The sequence below is a fragment of the Hippopotamus amphibius genome, chromosome 1 (assembly GCF_030028045.1).
Source record: "Hippopotamus amphibius kiboko isolate mHipAmp2 chromosome 1, mHipAmp2.hap2, whole genome shotgun sequence".
NCBI lineage: Eukaryota > Metazoa > Chordata > Mammalia > Artiodactyla > Hippopotamidae > Hippopotamus > Hippopotamus amphibius.
The window spans coordinates 161,497,411-161,519,981 of NC_080186.1; the positions used below are offsets into that span (position 1 = coordinate 161,497,411).

The 22,571-nt window shown below is 49.2% G+C and overlaps 1 protein-coding gene across 1 annotated transcript in view; it reads left to right on the plus strand.

The window, feature by feature from the left end:
- NRG2 (neuregulin 2) overlaps positions 1–22,571 on the plus strand; it is a 219,206-nt gene that overhangs the window by 99,022 nt on the left and 97,613 nt on the right. The gene's annotated exons all lie outside the window — the stretch shown is intronic.

A 22,571-nucleotide genomic window follows, 5' to 3' on the forward strand; every position in this document is an offset into this window, starting at 1 on the left:
GTTGTCTCACAGTTTCTGTGTATTGAGAATCCAGGTGTGACTTAGCTGGGTGCTTCTGGCTCAGGGCATCTCCTGAGATTGCAGTGCAAGTGTCATCCAGGACTACATTCATCTCAAGGTCCAGCTGGGGCTGAGGAATCTGCTTCTCAGCTCATGCATGTGTTGTTGGCAGGCTTCAGAAGCTCTGCTTCCTAGCTCCCTTACAGGAACCTCTTCACAGGGCTCCCTTACAACGTGGCAGCTCGCTTTCCCCAGGACAAGCAATCCAAGAGGGAAGCCACAGTGTTTTTATGCCCTAATCTCAGATACAACATCCTTTCATTTACCAGTGTCTATTGTTAGAAGCAAGTCAGTAAGTACATCCAACCCACACCCAAGGGGAGAATATTACACAAGGGCATGAATACCAGGAGGCAGGGATTATCAGGGGTCATCTTAGAGGCTGGCTGCCCCATCTCTCATTTCAGCCTTCCAACAACTCCATGCTATAAACAAGGAGAAACAGTCCACAGGCAAGGAGGAAAAGGAGCTCTGGAGAGGGTAGGGCATCTGCCCAGGATCACAGAGATACCAAGTGGTAGATTAGAATTTGAACCTCTGTGTCTATCTGTCTTCAGATCTAGTGGTCTTTCTCTGATGCCTTGATGCCTGTCAAATCCACTGCCCCTGGTTTGGAGTTGGAGCAGACTTGAGTTGCCTGAGGATTAGGGACTTTGATGCTGGCTGATTTGCTACTTGATTCTTTCTGGCTGTTTCCAGATTCTCAGGGACATAGCTCATGATCATTCCCTTCTATAACAAGCACAACTTCTACTATACTCTTTTTTAATTTTTTAAAAAATAAACCTTTAATTTAGAAGTTTTAGGTTTACAGAAAAATTGTGAAGTTAGGCCAGAGAGGGACTTCCCTGGTGGCGCAGTGGTTAAGAATCCACCTGCCAATGCAGGGGACACGGGTTCGATCCCTGGTCCAGAAAGATCCCACATGCTGCGGAGCAACTGAGCCCATGCACCACAACTGCTGAGCCTGCACCGTAGAGCCCTCAAGTTGTGGGCTATTGAGGCCATGGGCCACAACTACTGAAGCCTGCACACCCTAGAGCCCGTGTGCCACAACTACTGTGCTGGTGTGCTGCAACTACTGAAGCCCGCATGCCTAGAGCCCATGATCCACAACAAGGGAAGCCACTGCAATGAGAAGCTGTGCACTGCAAGGAAAAGAAGCCCCTGCTTGCCACAACTAGAGAAAGCCCGAGGGCAGCAATGAGGACCCAACACAGCCAAAAAAAAAAAAAAAAAAAAAGAATAGTGTGGTACATTTGTTACAATTAATGAACCAATATTAACACATTATCATTAACTAAAGCCTATCTTATATTCAGATTTCCTTATTACTCCTGTGTAACTGAGCCAGGCACTGGGCTATGCCTTATTTTAATTAATTCTCAGAGCAATCCTATGAGGTCAGCACTATTAATATCTCTTTTTTTACAGAAGAAGAAATTGAGGCACAGAGATTAAGTAATGCGGCAAGATCACAGAGCTGTGCAGAAGCCAAGTGAGCATGTGAACTGTGGTCTCCCTTATCCCCATGTAGTGCCTTCAACTATTTATGCATCTCTTCCTCTCTCTCATCCCCTGACTCCTGCTTCTAGGACGGGACTTATACACATAAGCACGAACATCTGGCCCTGCTCTTAAGGCTTAAGTTTATGGGAAAGATAAGAAGATGCTAGGAGACTGTGTTTCAGTGACTCCTCCTTTAGCCTCAGCTTTCTCATCTGTGGGCTGATAGGATTAGATTAATGACCCTGGGCCTCTCCTGCCTCTGACTTTCTGCAACCCTGTGGGTCTATCCCAGAGCCCTTGTCCAAAAGATCCAGGGGCTGCTGGTGGGAAAGTTGGGAAGGAGGTGGGTTCTGCTTCCCAAGCACAGAGTGTCACTGGCATCTGGGAAATGAACCCACAGATGGGTGTGATAGATCTGTCACAGTGTAAGATCAAACCACCTGGCTGTCCATGAAGAAAAGCCCCCAAGGCTGTGGGATCTGTATTTGAGCTTATTGCCCTTAACTTGTCCAGCAGCCTTCAGGAATAGGCCTCTAGGGAAGCCACTCTGAACAATATTTTTCCTGAAACATAAAAGAAACCCACTTTTTGAGGAGGACAAGCACTGCACAAAGAATTTGTTCCTAAAAAGGGTGACTCGTCAGGATCCCAGAGGTAGTGTCTCCGAGTGGGGAAGAACATGGGCTTGAGGGTCATGTAGACCTGGCCTGTCTCTTAGGAGCTGGGACCTTGGACAAGTCTCAATCTCTCTCTGTCTCCACGTCCACATTTGTAATATAGGGAAGATATAAGGATAGCAACCTCATGGAGTTGTTCTTAGGATTAAATGTAATACTTTATGTAAACATTAAACCCAAAATAAATACTTAACAAACGGTAGTTATTTTTAGGATTTGTTTGACTAGTAGACCAATTTTAATTCCAACTCTAAAAATTATTCTTTCTTTGACTCTGAGGTCTGTTGCCCTACTGGAGTGCCAAGGAGCCAGCAAGTACCAGTTGCTAAGAGGCAGTGCATCCCTAGGAGGGGGCTTTGCTCTCACATACTGCGGTGGGGGCGGGAGTGTGTTGAGCTTCTCCATCTAGTTCCTTCTCCATCAGCTGCAGAGGAAGCCTGTAGCTTTGGAAGGACAGAGCCAGCCCAGCCCTGACTGCCCCAGCCAGCCTGCCTTGGTGCTGCCTAATATTCCCCAGATGGCACTTGGGCTCTGGAGGGCCACCCCCCACCTCCCACCAGCATATAGTGAGGTGAGGGGGACCATCCACAGGGTTCCCCTGCAGGGCATCTCCCAGACCTGGCACCTGGCTCTGTGTTGGCCTCCTTGGCTCTCCACAGAGAGGCTTGAGTGCTGTGTACCAACCTGGAGTCCTGGATCCCAGGCTTAGTGAGGGCAGTGAGACCAGGCCCTCCATGGTAGTAGGACCTGGGCAGAAGGGGAGGCCTGGCTGCGCCACACAGATGGGTCAACTCCTCTAGCAGGAGGCTCCCATCTGTGCCTCTGAGGCCCCAGGCACTAGCAGAATAGAGATAGAAGGAGCTCACTGTGCATTCTTGCAGTGCTGGGAAAGATGTTTAGACCAGGTCCTTCCCCCCCCCGCCCCCCCCACTGAAAGGCACAGCATCGGAGAGGCTGGACTTGGTTTTGATTCCAAGTCCACTGTTCCCTGGGCTTCAAGCTGGCTGAGTGATTCCAAGAAATTTAAGAATGGGGAGGTTCAGGGCCATTATTACTGAGGGTGGCCTGGACATCCATACCTAGGTGGGGCCCATGATAAATAATCATTTGTAACACACCCATGAGGCACTTGTGTATCCGTGTTCAAGAAACCTCTTTTCCAGAGGCAGGTTGGCTGCCAGCCCACATAGGAGGCTCTTAGCTCACATACAGACCAGGAAATGGGTTTTCCACATCCAGGGAACACTAACTGCATCTGAGGAGTCGATCCGTGGGCCTGTCCCCCTCTGGATTTAGGAAGGAAGAGGCCTGGACCTGTGGCCTGGCGGCTGAGGCCCCCTAAGAGGAGGAGCCCCTCGTGAAGGCTCCCGTAGATAGCCGCTGTCCCCAGCCTTGGTGCTGAGAACAGCTGGTCCTGAGGTCAGAGCCAAGGATGAGGCCCTTTCTGAGGCCGGTGTGGAGAAGAGACGTCGAGGGTGGTGACAGCTGGGGACGAGGAGGAGGCTGGATTGTGAAATGTTTAACTTAGGCTCTGACTGACAGGAAAAAGCTGTTGGTAAATTATTCTATTAAAATATATATAATTTTGACTCTAGCTGAGTGTATGATTGCCTTGCTTCTGTGCCCCGCCCTTCAGGGAGCCCTGATGCCTGCTCCCTCCCCCCTTGCTATTGTATGGTCGAGGTGGCAGCTTATGACTCTCAGATCCACGTGCTGCCCGCCGAACCCAGATCGCTTCTTTGCTGGCCCAGCGTCTTCTCCCCTTCTCCTGCCTCAGAGTGACCCATGTGGTTCATACTCTGCTGCCTACTGAGTGTCTCCACTTTGGGAATGGGGGGGGAAGGGAAGAGGAAAAGGGGGAAAGGAGTCTTTGTTGTGTTATAGCCCTTGTGGCAGTTCTGTTGATGAGGAGGAGGAACCCAAGTGAGGAACTGGAATGAACCGATTTGGGGTGGGAAGTATACATTTCTGAGCCATGGGATCATGTCTCTTTAATGAAGCCTTTTTACCTCCCAGATCAAACAGGGCCAGAGAGTGCTGGATATCTAGGAATTGACCGAGGTTCTTAATTTTTCTCTTTTTTTTTAATTTAAAAATTACGCAGGAAGTGCTTAGTATAGGAAGTCAGAAAATCTGGATGACCAAAAAGAAGAAAATAAGAACAAACATTTAAAATCTTACCAACATCAACAAAACCAGACATTTTGGAGTAAATTTCTCCAGGCCTTCTGTTATGTTTAAAAAATTGTTTAAACAGTTTTTTAAAAAATGGAACAATACTTTACCTATGGTTTCATAATTTGCCCCTTTTTTCATTTAGAAGTATATTAGAAACATCTTTCCATGGCAATAGTTGTATTTTTGTGCCATCATTTGAAAAGGTCACATGATATTTCATTTTATAAATACAACTATCATTTCTATGATCAATTATTTATAACAAAATTGTTTGTTTTCAATTTTTTGTTATGCCAGTTGTGCTTCTAGATAAAGTTTTCTTTAGGGTGAATTCCTAGATGGAACTGTAGGGACTAAAGTTATGTACATTTTAAGGCTTTTGACACCTCTTGCTAAATTATAACTCAGAAAGATTATACGAATTTACCTTCACCACCAGTATTTGAGTGCCCGTTTCTGCATGCCCTTGCCAATGTGCTTTTTCCACCTTTACAAATCTGATGTGTAGAATGTTATTTTAATTTACTTTGCTTACTATTTAGGCTGAACATTTTAAGATGTTTATTAGCATTTTGTATTTCATTTATGTCTTTGCTGAGTCTTCTGTTGAGGTATTTATCTTTTTCTCGTTGTTTTTTTGTTTGTTTTCTTTTGGTTTTGTTTTTTGTTTTTTTAAGCTCTTTATTGGAATATAATTGCTTTACGTCCTTGTGCCAGTTTTTGAGGTACACCAAAGTAAATCAGCTGTATTTATACATATATCCCCACATCCCCTCCCTCCCACGACTCCCTCACACCCTCCCTATCCTGGCCCTCTAAGTCATCACCCATCATGAAGTTTATCTCCCTATGTTATTCAGCAACTTCCTACTAGTTATTTATTTTACATTTGGTAGTGTATATATGTCAATACTACTCTCTCACTTCATCCCAGCTTCCCCTTCGCCCCCTCCCAACCCAGTGTCCTCAAGTCCGTTCTCTACATCTGCATCTTTATTCTTGCCCTGTCACTGGGTTCATCAGTACCATTTCTTTAGATTCCATATATATGTTTCTCATTGTTTTACAAGGCTCTTTTTATATCAAGAGTATTAACCTTTATTTTGTTTGATAAATGTTGCATACAGTTTTCCACTTTATTATTTGCCTTTAGTTTTGTAACACTCTTTGACATAGAAGATTCACATTTTTTAATGTAGTAAGCATATCAGTATTTATTTTTGGACTGCCTTTTGATGAAGCTTAGACTTTTCTACTCCTATGGTACATAAATATCCACATAAATGTTCTAGTGTTTTATTTAACATTTGAATCTTTTAACCATCCACAAGTTATTATTGTGTATTATAAGTATTGTATTTTATAATTTTAGTTAACTTGTTATCTGAGCAGTGTTATTGGACAATATAAAATGTCGTTTTCATCCTGTGTGTATTTATATTACATTTTATATAAGCACTGGCACCCTTAATGAAGCCTTTGTTAGATGTTGCAATTGCTTCTTGCTTTTATAATATGTTCTATCGATCAATCTTTTCTGATGTGTGATTCACACTTTTAAATTATTGTAGCTTTATAGTACATTTTGATATCTGACAGTGCAAGTTCCCTTTTCTGTTGTTTTTCTGTATTGATATTTTTCTTGGCTATGCTTATATGTTTATTCTTTCAGATGAGTTGGAGAATCAATTATGCTCTTGGGATTTTGATTGGAATGTGAGGTTAAATTTAGAGATTAACTTGGGAAGATTTACATCATAAAGTACTACATTTTTCTATCAATTAGTATCTTTTGGTCTGTTTGTTTCCTTTAGTAGAACTAGAGCATAGTTTTATATCGGTAGATCTTGTACTTTTTTTACTAAGTTTATCCCTATCATTTTATGTTTTTATTGACATTGTTAATGGGATTTTTTTCATTGTATTTTCTAATTGTATATTGTTCATATACAGGAAAGCACTTAATTTTTATACATTGGTTGTGTAACTGGAAGGGACTCACGCTATCTTCCAATTTTTCCTTTGGTGCCAAAGGCGTGTTTGACCTAATTTGAGGCTATTTAATTTCCTTCTGGATCGGGGCCATAGCTCCTCCCTGCCATCCCCTGTGATTGTAGCATAGAGTTTGGGGAAAGAACGGCAGGCACAGTCTGCTCCCTGTCAGCCGCCTCCTAAGGATGGACGTGTTGTGGAACAGATGCCCACCTAGTTCTTTTCCTACTCCAGTCCCAGCTATTTGGGTGCTGGGAAGCAGCGACTTACCATCCAGTGAAAAATAGGTGCCACATCAAAGCTGAGGCAGGCGGAGAGATCACGGGGGATGTAGTGTGTTTAGATTACATTTGGTGCCACCCTGGGGGCTCTCAGGAAACTGTATAAGTGCCATATGCTTGGCATCTGGGGTGGCTGAGGGCATCTGAGTTGATCCTTGCTGTGGCCCAAAGGCAGGACTGGATCAACTTCTTTTCTCCCCATGTTAGAGGAACTGGGGTCAGGAAGACTGCAGGATGGTGGTATTGCAGCCATGTGCTCCTTCTAAGAAGGATGGAGATACACTAACTTTCAAAAGTTTGGGGCCAAAAAAGAAAAACTGGTTATGGAGACTGTCTTCACTGTTCAGTCTGAAACAAACACATTTGGAAAGATGTTGTGGAGCGTGCGGACCAAGGAGTCCCCGCCAGGTTTTACACAGTCTACTTTTGTTCAGGGAAGAGATTTGCTCTGCCGTCTCTGTCTGCGTTTCAGCACTTGGGGTTGCTTCGCGGTCATGTGCACCCTCTCAATCCTCCCACCTTCCCCCACCCCCTGCCGCGACTGCCCCCGCTCTTCCTTGCTCCCAGCAGAGCTTGAAAGCTGGAGGAGAAGATGGCCCCAGAGGTACCCCAGAGACAACTAGCCCAGCAGAGGCACACAGGGCAGGAAGAGTTAGGGAGAGACATGAAGGGATATGGAAAGCAGGAGGCCCATGGACATGGACATGGACATGAAGAGGGAGGGCTAGAGTAGGGCTTGGAGCTCAGAACTCTGCGGTGGCTCTTACTCAGGCAGGGCCCAAATGAGCCTTGCCTGGATTTTCTGGTGCCTCACTTTGACTGTCCTTCCAGTCAAGGTGGGGACATTGCTCTAGTCCTGGTGGTCCTAGGAAGGGCCCCTCCTTATTATGTAGACTTTTATCAACCAAGTCTTAAAGGTCTGGCCACGTGCCCAGACCTTATCCAAACCAGGTCATTCCCTCTATTCCCTTCCTTTTACCGCTAGAACCAAATGGAAATCCATGTCCTTTTACAAGTCTCCCAAAGAAGGAAATACCACAGCCTTGGCTGCTATTTTATTCCAGCGTTTTGGACCATCTTGTTCCCAGAATTTTCTATTTTACAGCGAGGCCGGTCTTATAATCTCAAACCATTATCCCGTGGCATGACTTAGAGAATGTGAAGAACAGGCAGACACCCTTTTTTGGTAGAGCCCTTAAGGACCTTAAAAGATTATTAAGTTTGCCTTTGAACTTTTGCCAGCACAACTGAGTTAAAAATCATACTTGTTAAGTGAGGTGTACACTGTTTTGTACACAGTAAAATGTTAGTTGCTTTTAACTTTATTATCTGTAGTTCTATTCTAAGGTCATGTTGGCATACCTGGTTTTCAGTACTGTTTAAGTTCAAATGTTAACTGGAAGAATAGAATTGTTCCAGTAAGGACAGAAGGGGCACGTATGTCCCTCTCCCTTCCTGTTTGAGAGGTAAATGTGGTAAGCCAAAGGTCATCATCTGTCATTTGGGATGGGTCTAAAGGCTCACTACCTTCACTAAACTCTAAAACCTTTGAAGGCCAGTGCTGTGTCGTAGTCGCCTCTGAAATCTCTGTCTAGCATAAATGTGAATCAACACATGTTTGTAAAGAAAGGGAGGAAGTGAGGGAGATGCCTGTGTGGCATCTCAGCATTGGAAGGGACACTAAAATCCCTGTATAGAAACTGCTTTAGCATCTCCTCCGGCTAGTGATCCTGCCTTGCCTGCTTCCCCTGAACTTCCACCGGCTAGTCTTATGTCTGTCCTTTTGAAGGTAGCTCTCATTCCTTACTTCCTTCTGCTAGATCTAGAACTCAGTTCAGAACAGCTGTAGGAGACCGCATCAGAGTCACCACGGGTCATTAAAAGTCAGGCATGTTGGCCTTAATCTTGGAAGGTTAAATCAGAATGGTCCTTTCCCAGCACTGCCTCAGGGCCAGAGTGTGCTCCCTGGGTCCGAAGTCTGTGATACAGCCTCTGAGCCTCTGCTCCAGCGGGTTTCCCTCCTTCTCCCCCATTTCAGTCCAGCAGCACATGCTCATCATTTACCATTACCCTGGGGCCGTGTAGCACAATGGTCAAGGGTGGAGGCTCTGGAGCCGGAATGCCTAGGTTTGCATCTTGGCTCTGTCAGTTAGTTATTTAACCTCTCTCTTTCAGTTTCCTCATTTGCAAAGTAGGATTAGCCCACACCCAGCCCCACCCGGTAGGGGCTTAAATGAGCTACTTCATATAAAGCACTGACCACAGTGCCTCGCATGTAGTAATCACTAAATAAATGTTAGCTATTATTATCCTTATTAAAATTGTAGCTCTTCTTGCTCATGCTATAGAGAGAATTTTGTATAAAATTCTGCCTTAGCCCTGCCTAATATCCTGTGTATATTTCTTGGTGTCTTTGTCACTCACTAGACGGTGAGTACCCCTTGGGGAAGGGTCATTTCCCATTCATTTTTGTTGCCACAGTGCCTGGCATACATCAGGCACTGGAGGAATGTTTGTTTAACAAATGAAAACTCTTGTGTTTCTCTTTAGGCTCTGCCACCTACCAGCTGTGAAACTTTGGACAAATCACTCCTTGGAGCTTGAGTGTTTTCATGTGTAAGATAGGAATAAAATGTATCTCTCTGGCTTTTGCGAAGATTGAGGGAGATGATATATGTGAAAGTCTTTGGGAAAAAAGTCCTGGGGGCAGGGGTGGAAAGCCTTGTTTGGATAAGGATAATAGAGCTTAAGCTCTCTGAGGGCCGGGATCAAGCCTTGTAATTTATTCCCCTGCATAATCTCCACAGCACCTTACATCTAGTAAGAGATTCTCAAGTATTTGACTGGTTAGTTAGATGAATGGGTGGTTGGATGGGTGAATGAGCTGAATGGAGTAAATGAGCATGTATAATTGTATTGTCTAATCTTTCATGTAAACGAGCTCTGTCTCTTCCCGAATGACATAAGGACCGGGGTCATGCCCCAGAAGGCTGCTCCCTTTCTGGTCTAGCCTGGGACAGCTGGCTGATAAGGGGCTGAGTGATTCCGGGTGGTCGGCCACCGGGGCTGATTTCGGGAGCTCCGGAACCCTCAGCCCCAGCTTTCCACCAGGTGGCAGGGCACTACCTGTCTGAGCACCATCTCCAGCACCTTCCTTCTCTCTCCACCAGGTGGCGGGGCAGGCTGTGTCTCAGATGCTGCGCTGCCCTCTGGAAGGGGGCCCCTCCTCCTGGGCCAAGGCTACCTGGAAAGCCTGACCTGGCTGTAGGTGCCCCTAGAGGTCTCCTGCTTCCCTCCCCAACTGCCCTGCGGGGGCGGTGAAACTGGGCTGTGGGTGGCCCTGCTGTCTGAGTCCTGGCCTGTCAGGGAATTTACCCTGTTGCCCATCAAAGTGGTATCTAGGATACGGCCTGGCAGGAGCGGGCTCTCACTGTATCCTCACTCAGTGGGATGGAGATTCCCATGTGGATGGCTGAGAGATGCTCCAGCTCGGGAGCCACCCCTCCTGCCCTTTCCAGCCTTCCTTCCCCTTCCCAAATCCTTGCAGTCTTGGAGGGAAGCTGCTGCTGTCTCACTGGCCCTCCTCCCCCTTCCGCACTGATCTACCACATTCCTCCCTTCACACAACTAGGAGGACAGCCCAGGGCTGGTTTGCAGAGCCAGGGAGATGATGAGTTCTACGGGCCCCTTCTCTATGGAGCGGTTGTTCAAATCCTGGGCTGCTCCTAAACTCCTGGGGCTCCAGGCCCCAGCTCCCACTCACCCAGGCCCTCTCAGCGCAGGGCCCAGACTGACGGAGTCCCTTTCTTTTTGTATTCTGTCAGCAGCTGCTTCTAGCTCCTTGAATCCTCATTCTCCTTTCTAACCCCTTCTCACACAGTCTAGTAGACATGGTGACCGTGGGCCCCGCCTTGGTATGTCATCGAGGTGGGAAGCCTGGACAGGAGGCTTCCAGTGTCTACCAGGAAACCACAGGCATTTCCCCTAGACACCGTGGGGGTCCACACAGCCTCCTCTCCCCTCTATCAAAGCACTGGAAGGACCTGAGGGATCACATGGTCCAGCTCTTCTTTTATAGGTAAGAAAATCGAGACTCGGGGTTGAAAGCATTTCCGAAATTACATGACAGGTTGGTGACTGATCTCTGACTAGAGCTCAGGTCTTCTATATCTCTGACGAGGCCTTAAGTTGCCAGCCTCTCCTTATACGTGTCTCTCCTCTTTTTACACCTCGTCGCTGACTGTCTTCTCCCAGGCCCACTTCACGCACAGCAGCAGCATCTTCAGCAGCTTTTGTTCTGATCCAGCGGGAGGGCGCGTTTGGCCACCTGTGGCCTTTGTGGGCTGTGGAAGGAGGGGTAGGGGACTTGTTCTTCAGGAGGGGGACTCTTGGGGGAGGGGACTGATCTGTATCCTGAGAGCACCTGAGTGGGTTTTCTATTCCTCTGCCCAAGAGGAACACTTCTTGGGCCTCTGCCTCAAGCCCAGGGCTGAGCAGTATGTGAGATCAGTGGCAATGGTCTCTGAAAGTACTTGGAATCTAGGGAGGAGTTTGACTCTAAATAGCTCCCGTGACTGCCATGATCCAGGGCCCAGCATCACTCTATGCCACCTGTTCCTCTCCAGGCTCTTCCTTTCACCCTACCCCTGTGGGCCATGCAGCAGGGGGCCCCTCATACAGGGTTCCCACGTGACGGGCATCTCACGTCTCTTGCTGTCCCCCAAGGAGTTACCTCTTGAAGCAAGGGGCAAAGGAGGAGCCACTGACCGAGCCACTGGGGGAGGCTGCATTCCCTGCATGGCCCCGTCTCCTCCCAGGCCTCTTTTTGAGCAGCTCTCATACTCGGCCCATCCATTAGGGATGGAGGGAGGACTATTTGCCCTCTGCCTGAGCTGGTGTGCTCTGAGCATCCCTTTCTGAGGACTTAGGGAATTTTCCAAATTGCATGCTTAAATTCTTTTCCTTTTCTGCTTACAACCCTTCAGTGGCTCTCCTCACCATTTGCCAGGCCCTCCAGGGCCTTTCCAGCCCCTCTCTTGGCATTTCCTCACCATCACTGGCCACACAGAACTCCCTTCTCTCCCTGTTTAAGCCACACTCTCTCTCACTTCTGGACTCTTACACACGCTGATCCCTTTTTATGAATTCCTCTTCCTCCCCCACCCCAACCGTTGCTGGCTAATTCACACCACTCCTTAGAGCTCATCTTAGATGTCTCTCCTCCGGGAAAATTTCCAGCTCCCAAAGACTAGGGTAGGGCCTCTGTTCTTACCTCTCTGAAGGCCCTTGTCAGACTGAGTTGTAGTAGGTTGTTTCTTGATAGGCTTTCCTTACCAAAGTGGCATCATCTCCTTAAGAAAAGAGACCAGTTTTTTTTTTTTTTTTTTTGGGGGGGGGGTTGTTTCCGTTTTTTAATTACATGGATGCATCCTTGGCTCCCACTGCCACGTAATAGGCGCTTAGGGTAGATCTGTGGAGTGTGGTACAAGCTGACAGGTGGATGAGGAGCAAGTGGGCCTTCCTTGCAGCATTTCTGATCTGGATTCTCTGAGACTTTAGGCAGTTTACTCCTGTGTTTCTGGGCGATGGAGCTCAGTATGTAGAGGTTCTGTGGGCAGAGACCACTCATTCATTCAATAAATATCACTAAGTCCCTCTTTTGTGCCCAGCACCATGCCGACACTGGGATACAGCAGTAAATAAGACAGACGGGGCCCCAACCTCATGAAGCTTATATTCTAGTGGAGGAAACCAACAATAAGGAAGCAAATATGAAAAGAACACAATATTACATCCTGTGATATGTCCTTGAAAGGAAGTGAATGGGCTGATTCGGGTGCTATGAGGGAATAAGAGGAGGGGCTGTGTCCATAATCCTGTCTCCAGTGTGGCCAGCACACTGCTTTCTCTGCAGAGGCCTGAAGCCCTGTGTTCCCACCTCTGCTGGGTTTACTTCAGAGTCACATTCTGGCTTCTGAAAAAGCTGTACTGATGAGCACTCCTGGGAACTTTTCCTTTTAGCACTGACTGCGTCTGAGATGGAGGGCTCTCCAGGGTGGGAAGGAGATGCGTCTGGGCAGAAAGGGTGGCTCTTTGCTCTGCTGAGGCTGGAGAGGCCTTCAGGAGGCTTTCTATCTGAGGTCTGGAAGTGTTCGCTTCCTGGTGACCTACTGGAGCATCAGCAGGTCTGGTGTGGGTGGCATGAAAGCCATTGCCTCCCGTGGCAGGTGCCAGCCCTGTCCAGGAGGGCCATGTCACTCTGCTCCTCGGCCTGGTCTGGGCAATGCAGTACCTTCAGCTCTGTTGGCAGCTGTGCTGGCCTGGGCTGCTTTCTCCTGTGAACAGCTGTTTGCCTTCTTGGAAGACTTTGTTTTGGGTGAAGTCATGTTGAAAGAGTTGGGGTGTCCCTCTGGGGTGCTCTCCCTGACCCAACCTGGAACATAGGGAGCTGTCTAGCTGCTCCCACCTCCCCCACCCAGTTCCCCTCCAGGTCACTCATGTTGGCTCTTGGAGGTCTTAGAGGGAGCATTACAGGGCAAGGGGGATTGGCTTTGTGCAGCTGGGTGGGGAGGCTGGAGGGCCAGCCTGACCCTGTGGGGTTAACAGGGTGGTGGCAGGTTCCTGCCCGGGGAAGTGCTGACGTGTAGTGTCTAGTGTCATCGCGCCCTTGCATCAAGGCACCTTTGTTTCTCCTTCAGCTGGGAGAGTGGATTCCAGCTGCAGGTTAGAGGCTCCTGCTGGCCTGAGGCCAGAGACGCCACTCTCTCCCAGGGAGACACAGTGGCGTCTCTTGACATTCAGCCATAAACCATCCCTCCTGGCATAAGCCTGGCCTCTATTGGCTTAGGGTAGACAGGCCATGCTTTGGGGTGGGGGCCACGGGGAGCACTGGGAAAGGCCCACTCCCCTCCCTGGACTGGATGGGACCCAGTCAATTCATGAACTTCAGAGATGAACGGAGTGGGGGGCTGAGAAAGAGAGGCCCGTGAACTATGGGAACCCCTCTGATTCAAGGGTCTAGCTGCAGCCTCCTTTATTCTTCGGGCCCGTCCGCAAAGGCCTGTGCTGAGAGCCCTGGTCTGCACTCCCCGAGCCTGCATGTGACGATGTTTGTGCTGAAGAGAAAGGGCATGTTTATGGCAGCGTTGGAGACATGTGATTGGGAGGCATGTGCTCATGATTATGTGTCTTAGCCTCAGGGGGGTTTGTGTCTCTTGAGGCTCCAAGTGCCTCTGTGAATAAGACCGGGCTGGGATGTGTGTTTATAATAGTCTGCCATGCTGGTGTGGGCACCCCCGTGTGTGCGTGTGTATGTGTTGCTGTGTGTGACTAACCACCCGTTCTCTCTAGAGCGACTTCTCTATGCCAGGAAGGAGACCCACAGTAGAGTCCCAAGAGAGTAGGGTACACATCGGAGGGCCAGGCTGGGAGCTAGAATGTCTCACTTTCCAGTGCCTTTCCTTGCTTTGCTTTTCTCCTTTTCTTCCTGTTCTCTCACCCCAGCCTTGTCCTGGAGGTATATGGGGGAAGAGAAGACCCTAAAAAGGCTTTGTGGCCAATGGTCCTGCCAAATTTGGGGGCCAAGCATGGCTGGGCTTGTCCAGGAGTCAGAGAAGTGAGAAACTGGGCAGTACAGAGAGAGAGAGATGTTACAGTTCCTGGAACAGAGCTCCCTTTTTTCCCCTTGTTCTTTTTTCCTGGCTTGGAATTAATAGGTCTTCAACCTGAGATTAGGAGAAAAGGAAACAACCAGAAAAGGAACCAGTTTGAACAAAGACAAGTTGCTGGACGTGAACTACCCCTCCGCCCCCCCCCGCCCCCCCCCCCCCCACAGCCGCCGTTGTGATGCAGTGTTCTTACCTAGATGTGGTTCTGCGTGCTGGGGTAGGGAGTGGGGGTGAAGCAGGGCGCAGTAGGGACATCCAAGTTCCCCTTCACCACCAGGTCTAGGTGGGGGCAGGATAGCAACCGAGGTATGAGGGGGCTCTGGAGTCAGGCGGGGTCCAAGCCTGCCTGTTATTTACTATTCAGACTTCACCTCTCTGAATCTCGGTTTCCTCTTCTGTAATCTCTACGGTGGTTTGGGGACCAAGTGAGAAAATACATATATGTTGGGCACAGTGCCTGGCAATGGTGAGCATAAGTGGCGCCTATACATATAGGGCTCAGTTCTTTCCACGAATCAGCATCGTAGGGGTGAAGATGAGGAGGATCTGCAGGGACATAGGGCTTAGCTGTCTGCAGAAGTCACCCTCTTTATCAAAAGACCCCAGCAGAGATGCCAACCTGATGAAGACAGGGGTGGGTTTGCCCCCGTGGGCGGTGCCTGTGCTTTATTTGTCCGCACAAGCACCTGTGTGTGTGCATGTGTGCTGTGGGGCTTAGGAGGCAATAAGAACACAACAGCCCCAGCCCAGCAAAGCCTCTGAAGGTGGAAAAGCACTACAGTGGATATGGAGGGGAGGTACTCATGTTTTTATTTATTTTTTTAACTTAATTTTAAAAAATTTTTATTGAAGTATAGTTAATTTACAATGTTGTGTTAGTTTCTGGTGTACAGCAGTGATTCAGTTTTATTTCAGAATCTTTTCAATTACAGCTTATTACAAGATATTGGGTAGAGTTCCCTGTGCTGTACAGTAGGTCCTTGTCTACCTATTTTATATATAGTCCTGTGTATCTGTTAATCCCAAATTCCTAATTTATCTCCTCCCGCTCTCCCACCGTATTTTTAAAGTAAGAATATGGCCTAAGAATACCTCCAAACTACCCTGGGCAGTGGTTGTGTGTGTATCATGTCAGGTTGTGAAGCAACTTTAGGGGTGTTGAGGGATCTATTTCATGGAGGTCCTTGTGCTTATCTAGAAACCATTGGTTCTTTTGTTCATTTATTCACCATTCATTCAATCATTTGATAGTTACTGAGCATGTAGTGTGAGTGTCACATCAATCACGGGAGACTTGAGCCTAGAGAGAAAGAAACCATTGAGACTGAACCTGGAGAAAACTGAGGTCGAGCCCAAACATAACCTTCAAGTCTAGAGAAGGCTCCATCTTGCCTATGAACCAGAGAAGTTGTACATTTAAACTGCAGCAGGAAGGATTCAGGCTAGATTTGAATTTAACAAATACTTGGCACGGATGCCAAAAAAAAAAAAATTTAAAAGCCTTCCTGACGTGGTTAGGCATGGTCAGAAACCCCATTTGTTGGGATCCGGCCTGCCCGGGGCAAGCAGTGGGATAGGTGACCTCTCGAGGACCCATCCACGCTCGAGTGTCTAGAATATTCCACTGGTTTGGATGCTGACTTACTCTAAGATGACTAAGCACTAATGAGCCTCAGTTTCCCTCTCTGTTAAATCATGACAACAGTGTTTCCTTTCAGGTCCTCCCTGCCTTCTGGGGCTTGGAAAGGGCGAGGAGCTCATCTCTGTAAGGCTGCTTTGGTTTCTGAAGAAGAGGTCCCTATCTTTTAACTCCAAGGCGTTCCTGTGAAGACAGTCTGGGCTGACTTCACTGGCTCTCCGCCCACCCCACGCCAGCCTATGGGCTTCCTTCCCTGCTCAGGATCCCCAAAGCATAATATGGGGGTCACTCTCCATTTCTCCCAAGCTGTGCGCCCTGTAGGAGCTGATTCTCCTGGAGACCCCAAGTGACTTCCCTCTCCCATTTCTTGCTGGTGCCATTACCCCTGCTACAATGTTCTCCCCAGTCCTCTCCCAGTGTATCTCATTCTGTCCTGACTGATTCAAGTCTGCTGGTTTCTGGCCAGCCCTTCTCCCATTGGAGGTTCAGTTTCCTCCCCACTATACCCTCCATAGCTTGCCTCCAGCATCATGTTCCTCTTTCTGTGCTCACTTTAACATATCCCCAACTCAGTGTCTGCCACGTGGTCTGCCACAGGGGTTTAGCGGCAGTGGTAGAAGGAAGGCTTGTCAGGGGCTAGTCTTGGGAGTAACAGGAGCTTGAGGGAGTGGGGAGAGGGGGAAAGGATGCTGGGGGTCAAGGACTAGTTCTTGGGGCCAGAGAGACAGCTAGATTGGGACAGGCATGCTGGTGGCCCTTGTTGCCAGTGCCTCCTGCCATCTGGCCATCCGTCTGTCCAGTGACTTGTTGTTTTTTGGATTGGTCAGGAAAGCGAGAGCTTTAGTGAGGAGCACACACTTTGGGAGGCCAAGGGACATTTGTTTAGTGCTGCCTTGGCCCCCAGTCATCCAGGGGTCCAGGTTGGATGAGTTTGCATGTTTACAGGCCAGTGCTAAGGTTAGGACAGAGGCTGTTGCCCAGGTTTCCTGGAACCAGACTGAGCTGCCAAGAAAAGAGCTCTTCTTTTAGGGGCTGGAGATGGCCTGGTATCAGCTGCTCTTTGGCTTTACCAATCCCCCTCTCACCTCCTGTTCTCATTCTCAGGAGGAACCAGGGGGCCATCCACAATCTAAAAACTGAACTGGCGATACATAACAGGAGAGGCTCAGCAGGGCCTCCTGGAGGGGGTCTTATTTACAAAAACCTCCCTTCCCCGGTCAGCCTCCCATTAGAAGCTCCCCAGGGGAGGGAAGGACCTGCAGCATCTGACCAGATGTGGAGGTCACAGAGGGAGTCCAGCCCCATGCTGATCATCCCCTTCTGGGTCACTCTCCCTGGGCTGGTGGGAGAGGGAGGGCCTGGCCTTGGGGAATGTCTTATTCTTCTGGCTGCAGCCGCCTAAGACCATGGCTTCCACATGTTTCTAAACAGGCTTGATTGTCCTTTGGAGTGATGTGTCACAGGCAGGGCTGGAGCCTGAGTCCTGGCAGGAGGGGAGGAGTGGGGCCAGGCACCGAGGTGAGGATGCTGGGATTCTCAGGGAGGCCAGGCAGTAGGGGTTCAACCCAGGGAGAGGAGGCCTGCAGGAAGCTAGGTCACGGCAGATGCACTCATACAGTAGGGCAGGTGAGAGCACTGGCCAGGGCTCCCCCCTCCCCCAACCACAAACCCACTGGGCCCCCCCACAAGCAAGGTCTAGAATCGTAAAGAGCCTGAGTCAGAGCTGGGCAGCAGCTTACAAGCGTGTTGGTTCTGTCATTAGCTGTAATAGCAGCATCTCACCCCGATGCTGGTGCCTTTCATCCAAGCCTCTCAAAGAACTTGAGAGAACAGCAAAGAGTTCCATTATCCCCATATTACTAATGGAGAAACCAAGGCCCAGACGAGCCTAGCCACTTTTTCCAGGTTCGTGGAGGAGCTGGGAAGGGGCAGGTTCTGTCCAACTTAGGAAGTAGGTTCTGGGTTCTTAGGTATCCACTTGTTTCTTGTCTCTTCCATAAGTTGCCAATATTGAGCAGATAACAACAGTAATAATAGCTACAACTTACCTGGCACATACTGTGAACCAGAGGATATAGGGGCTAGTATTAATTCTGTTTACAGATGAAGAAACTGAGTCACAGAGATGTTACGTAACTTTCAGGTCAGACAACTGAGAAGTGGTAGCATCAGGATTCCAGCCCCAGCAGTCTAGTGCCAGAGTTTCAATCTCAAAATTATATTACCATTCAGGACCATACCTAGGGCAGACCCTTTGTGCCAAGCCAGGGCTCCAACCTCAGCCCTGAGGAGAGGAGAGCCCCTGTCCCCTCTATTCCTCCTTGGAGGAAATAGGTCTGCGGAATGACGTCCCAAGAGCCTTGGCCTGGACCTTGGTTAGAGGGGTGTTGTGGAGAGATTCCTGATGTGGCATAATTTCTGATGAATCGGAGCCTGGGATCCAGGGAAAAGGGTGCAGCATCACCAACCCCTACTCCTTTTTTCGGCCATGCCAGCTGTCCAGGAGTTTGGGTGAGGTGGGGTGGGCTGGGCTGGGCTGGGCTGGGGGGTTCTGGAACTACCTGTGGCAGTGCCTAGCATGGTCAGTGTGTTCTTCATGAGAGCCGGCCACCCCCATTTCCAAGACAGGGAAGAAGTCTTTGTCTCCATCTCCAAGCTCACACCCTCTCCTCTATAACACCCACCTTATTTTCAGTGATGTGTATGGCCCAAGCATAGCCACAGATGGCTTCTTGTCCTGGCTTACTAAAGGCCCAGGGAAGCGGCCCCGGTCTTCCCTTTAACATTTCTGGGGATGGAGTAACAGCCAGGTAAAAGCCAGCCTGGAGATCTCATTCTGCCATAGTTTGCTGTGGGGCCTGGGCCAAGTCACTTACGCCTCAGTTTCCTCACCTGTAACATGAGAATGGTAATCCAGTGCTGCGATCTTCCGGAGCACTCAGTTCTGTGCCTGGCTCCGCGATTCTTAGATGCCTAGAAGGGAGAGATGCCTGGGTATCGCAGACTTGAGTGGTGGGTGGGTGGGTGAGGGTAGGAGGGTGGCCAGGAAATACTGGGAAATTATGCTAAGTAAGGCCATTGGCCAGTTCCATCACATGCTTCTATTTCAACTATTTGTAACTTTCTGAAAAGTTCATGGTTTGGGGATTTTTTTTTTTTTTTTGGTCACTTTTTCCATATTTGGTCATTGCCTGGAGCAATGATTTTTGGAAAGATAGAGTAAAAACCCCTTCAGCTGTTGGTAAGCCTTGCAAACACCCACAAAAAATATCCTTTTTCCATTTAGAAGAAACAACATAGTTATGTTTTCTTTTTCAACTCAAGTAACTCCCAAACAACTCTAAAGACTTCAAACTTGGCTAGTCATTAATCTTTAATGAAGCAGACTGTACAGTATGTGCTCTGTGAAGTTTGGAAAAGAGAAGTTTCAAATTCAGAAAATTACTGATGCTTTAAAAAGCTCTGCATTCTTTTCCCGCTTGCTGGACCTTGCCCCTCAACAGCAGCCCCCTCCTAAGAAAGCCAGGGTAGACCCCCAGTCTCAAATTGTAGCTCATGTAGGGTACTTCAGGAGTGAGGCGGCCATGCCTCCTGCCTAAAGATGCTGTTTCCTTTCCCACCCTGGGTGGTCTTTGCCTACTTTGCAGCCTGAGAGACTGAGCCTGAGCGAAGTTGGAATCAGGCCTTACACTGCTCTGTAAGGCCAAGTGAACCTGTTTTTGGAAAGTTTAGGTTTGAGGTCCTTGTCCCAGGAAACTTCCAGGAGACACCTTGTCGTTTAGAGCAGCCACGGATTCTGGAGTCCCCGGACTCACCAGGGGTCTGAATAGAGGACCGCCTTCTGAGGCATGAAGTGATGGTGGCTCAAGTGTCCAGAGGAAATGAGGGGCTCACCTTTGGCTGAGCAAGGGAACCCTCCCCCATCAGGCGACACTCCCTAGGCTACCTCCCTCAGAACCCGTTCTCTGGGGGCTTTCTTCTGTCATCTTCCCCCTCTCCCAGAGCCCTCTTGGCTTCTTTCAAGCTGTTCTTAATCCTGCTTGCTTCAGCCTGGAAGCAGACAGTCCATCCTTCAGTTGCTCCTTCTGCCTCTGACACCTGCACATCAACACGGGCAGCTCTTGACCGTGAGAGCCTCAACCCCAAGAAACAGGCCCTCTTCACTCTGCAGATCAAGACGGCTGTTGGAGCTGCGCGTGTTTGGGGCTGGGGCGGGGTGGGGTGGGGGAAGGGTGCCAGTGCAGAGAGACCTTTGGAAGCCTGATGCCCACGATCTAAGTCAACTAGACCCACTCCCTGCTTCCTACGTGGCAGAACCCCTTCTTCTTGGTGTCCTTACCTGAATAACAAGTGAACGGGGCTATATCCTCTCCAGTGACCCTTTCAGGGCCAGGGATCTGACTTGATCTTGTGTTCTCAGGATTTTTTTTTTTTCTTTCTTTTTTTTTTTTTGGGCACACGGGCTTAGTTGCTCCACAGCATGTGGGATCTTCCTGGAGCTGGGATCGAACCCGTGACCTCTGCATTGGCAGGCGGATTCTTAAACACTGCGCCACCTAGGAAGCCCTCTCAGGATTTTTTAAGTGAATGTGCACATATATAATACATACTTACACACACACACACACACACACAGTGGTGACCAGCTGGTTCCCATCTCCACAGAACAAGAGAATAAATTGATTCTGGGGTGGACAAAAGCCAGACATGAAGAGCAACTTGGACAACCATGAGACTCTTGCAGTCGAGGATATGAGACCGAGGGAGGCATGCAGGCAGGGGCATGGACAGAAAGACCTTGAGAAGGCCCTACCAGCTATGAGGGTGGAGGATGGACCCTGAACTTGGCTACCAGTCAATGCTAGGATGTCATTTTCTCCCATCTGGTTCCACATCTGGAACCAGCCAGATGCTCATTTCAAAGTGGTGATGAAGCCTGCCCTGATTGCCTCAGGGAGAAGGCCTTTTGGTGACACTGTCTTCCAGGCCCTGTCATCTTCTCCAGATGGTAGCCCATTTTTCAGCTGTGCTTCCTTGGGTACACCCACTGTACCATGAAGCTTGGGAGGAGTTGGGGGTAGCTGCCTGAAGTGGGCCTTGCCTTAGACCCATTGTCCCCCCCTGTGCTGCCACTGGAACCCACAGTGCATTTAAATTTCTTGCTGGAGAGCTGGTGGCCTCCCCACCTTGCCTCGTCACCTCATCTTCTGGGACATCCACATCCTGCCAATTGGGATTTCGACACTTACTGCCCAGCTGCTTTAGCTTTTCCATCTGGCAGTCACATGACTGCTGCTTCCAGTTTATGGCCCTCTCCTGGTGAAAGCGGAGTGGGTGTACCTCAGGAGAGGCCTCTCTTCTCCCCTTCTCCATCCCTGGGACCCAGCTCTGGACCATCTAGACCCTCAGATCCTCTTCTTCCTCAGCTTCAGAGAGGAAGGAGCAGGAACCAGCAACCCAATACCTTTGGGAAGCCCATGCTGAGGACCATGCAGGATGCTGGAAAGGCAACAGCTGGATCCTGCCCTCAAGGAGCTTAGAATCTTGAGGGTGGGAGGGGCCCTGAGAGATCAGAGAGCCCTTAGAGGGAAGTCACAGTCACATATTTCATGAATGGTGCTACCTGGAAGTACGGAAGGTCAGAGAATGGAGAGAGCACTGTGAGTTGGGGGTCAGGGAAAGCTTCCTGGAGGAGGTGCTAACTGGTCAGAACAAGGACAGCCCAGAGCCGGCTAACCTGACTGCTTCAGGTCTGCGATTACTGCAGTACGCGTTGGGGGAAGGGCGACTAGGCAGCTTCCAGGGTCGACAGTGATTCCCACAAGCTGGAGAGAGAGAAATGGACAGAGAGGGCACCGTGCATGGGGTGGGGGAGTTGCTAAGAGGCACCATTTGTTTCCTGTTCTTCTTGGTCCACGCTCCCTTCCTCAGCCTCCAGAGCCAGCCCTGCGGTGCGGTCCGGCCTTCCTCTCTCTGTCTCAGCTTCTGCTTCCTCCTTTGGTGGACCTTTGCAGCTCTCACCTGCACGCTCACGTGTGGTAGGCAGGTAGGCAGGTAGACAGGTGGCAGGATTCTGTTTAGAGACAGAGAAACTGCGTGTTGGGGCATTTGAGTGGCTTGTCCCCATGCTGCCTGTGGCTGGTGCTGACCCAGGGTCCCCCGCCTTGAGCTGCAGAGCAGCCCTGCTGCACCACCTGGCCCGAGACACGCACTGGCTCCTGCTCTGTGCACAGCCCAGCACAGCCCTTGCTGCCCTCAAGGAGCATCTGGTAGACATCCACACGCTTATATTCTATCTCATTGAAAAAAGGTGTCTGAGAAGTTGGTAGGTTGTAAACCTCCTGAGAGACAATTCTGACAGACATGAAACAGTTAAAAATAGTTGCAGGCACATACAGTAAGGGCCAAAGTGAGCAGCACAGCTCCTCCCATGAGTCCCCATTGCCCATAGGCCTCAGCCCCAATGTCCTAGTTCAGCTTACGCAGCCTTTCCAGATCTTGCTCCTGCCAAGCCTCTCTAGCCTCAGCTTTCACCGTTCCTCCATTCCTCCTCACAGTCCATGCTTAA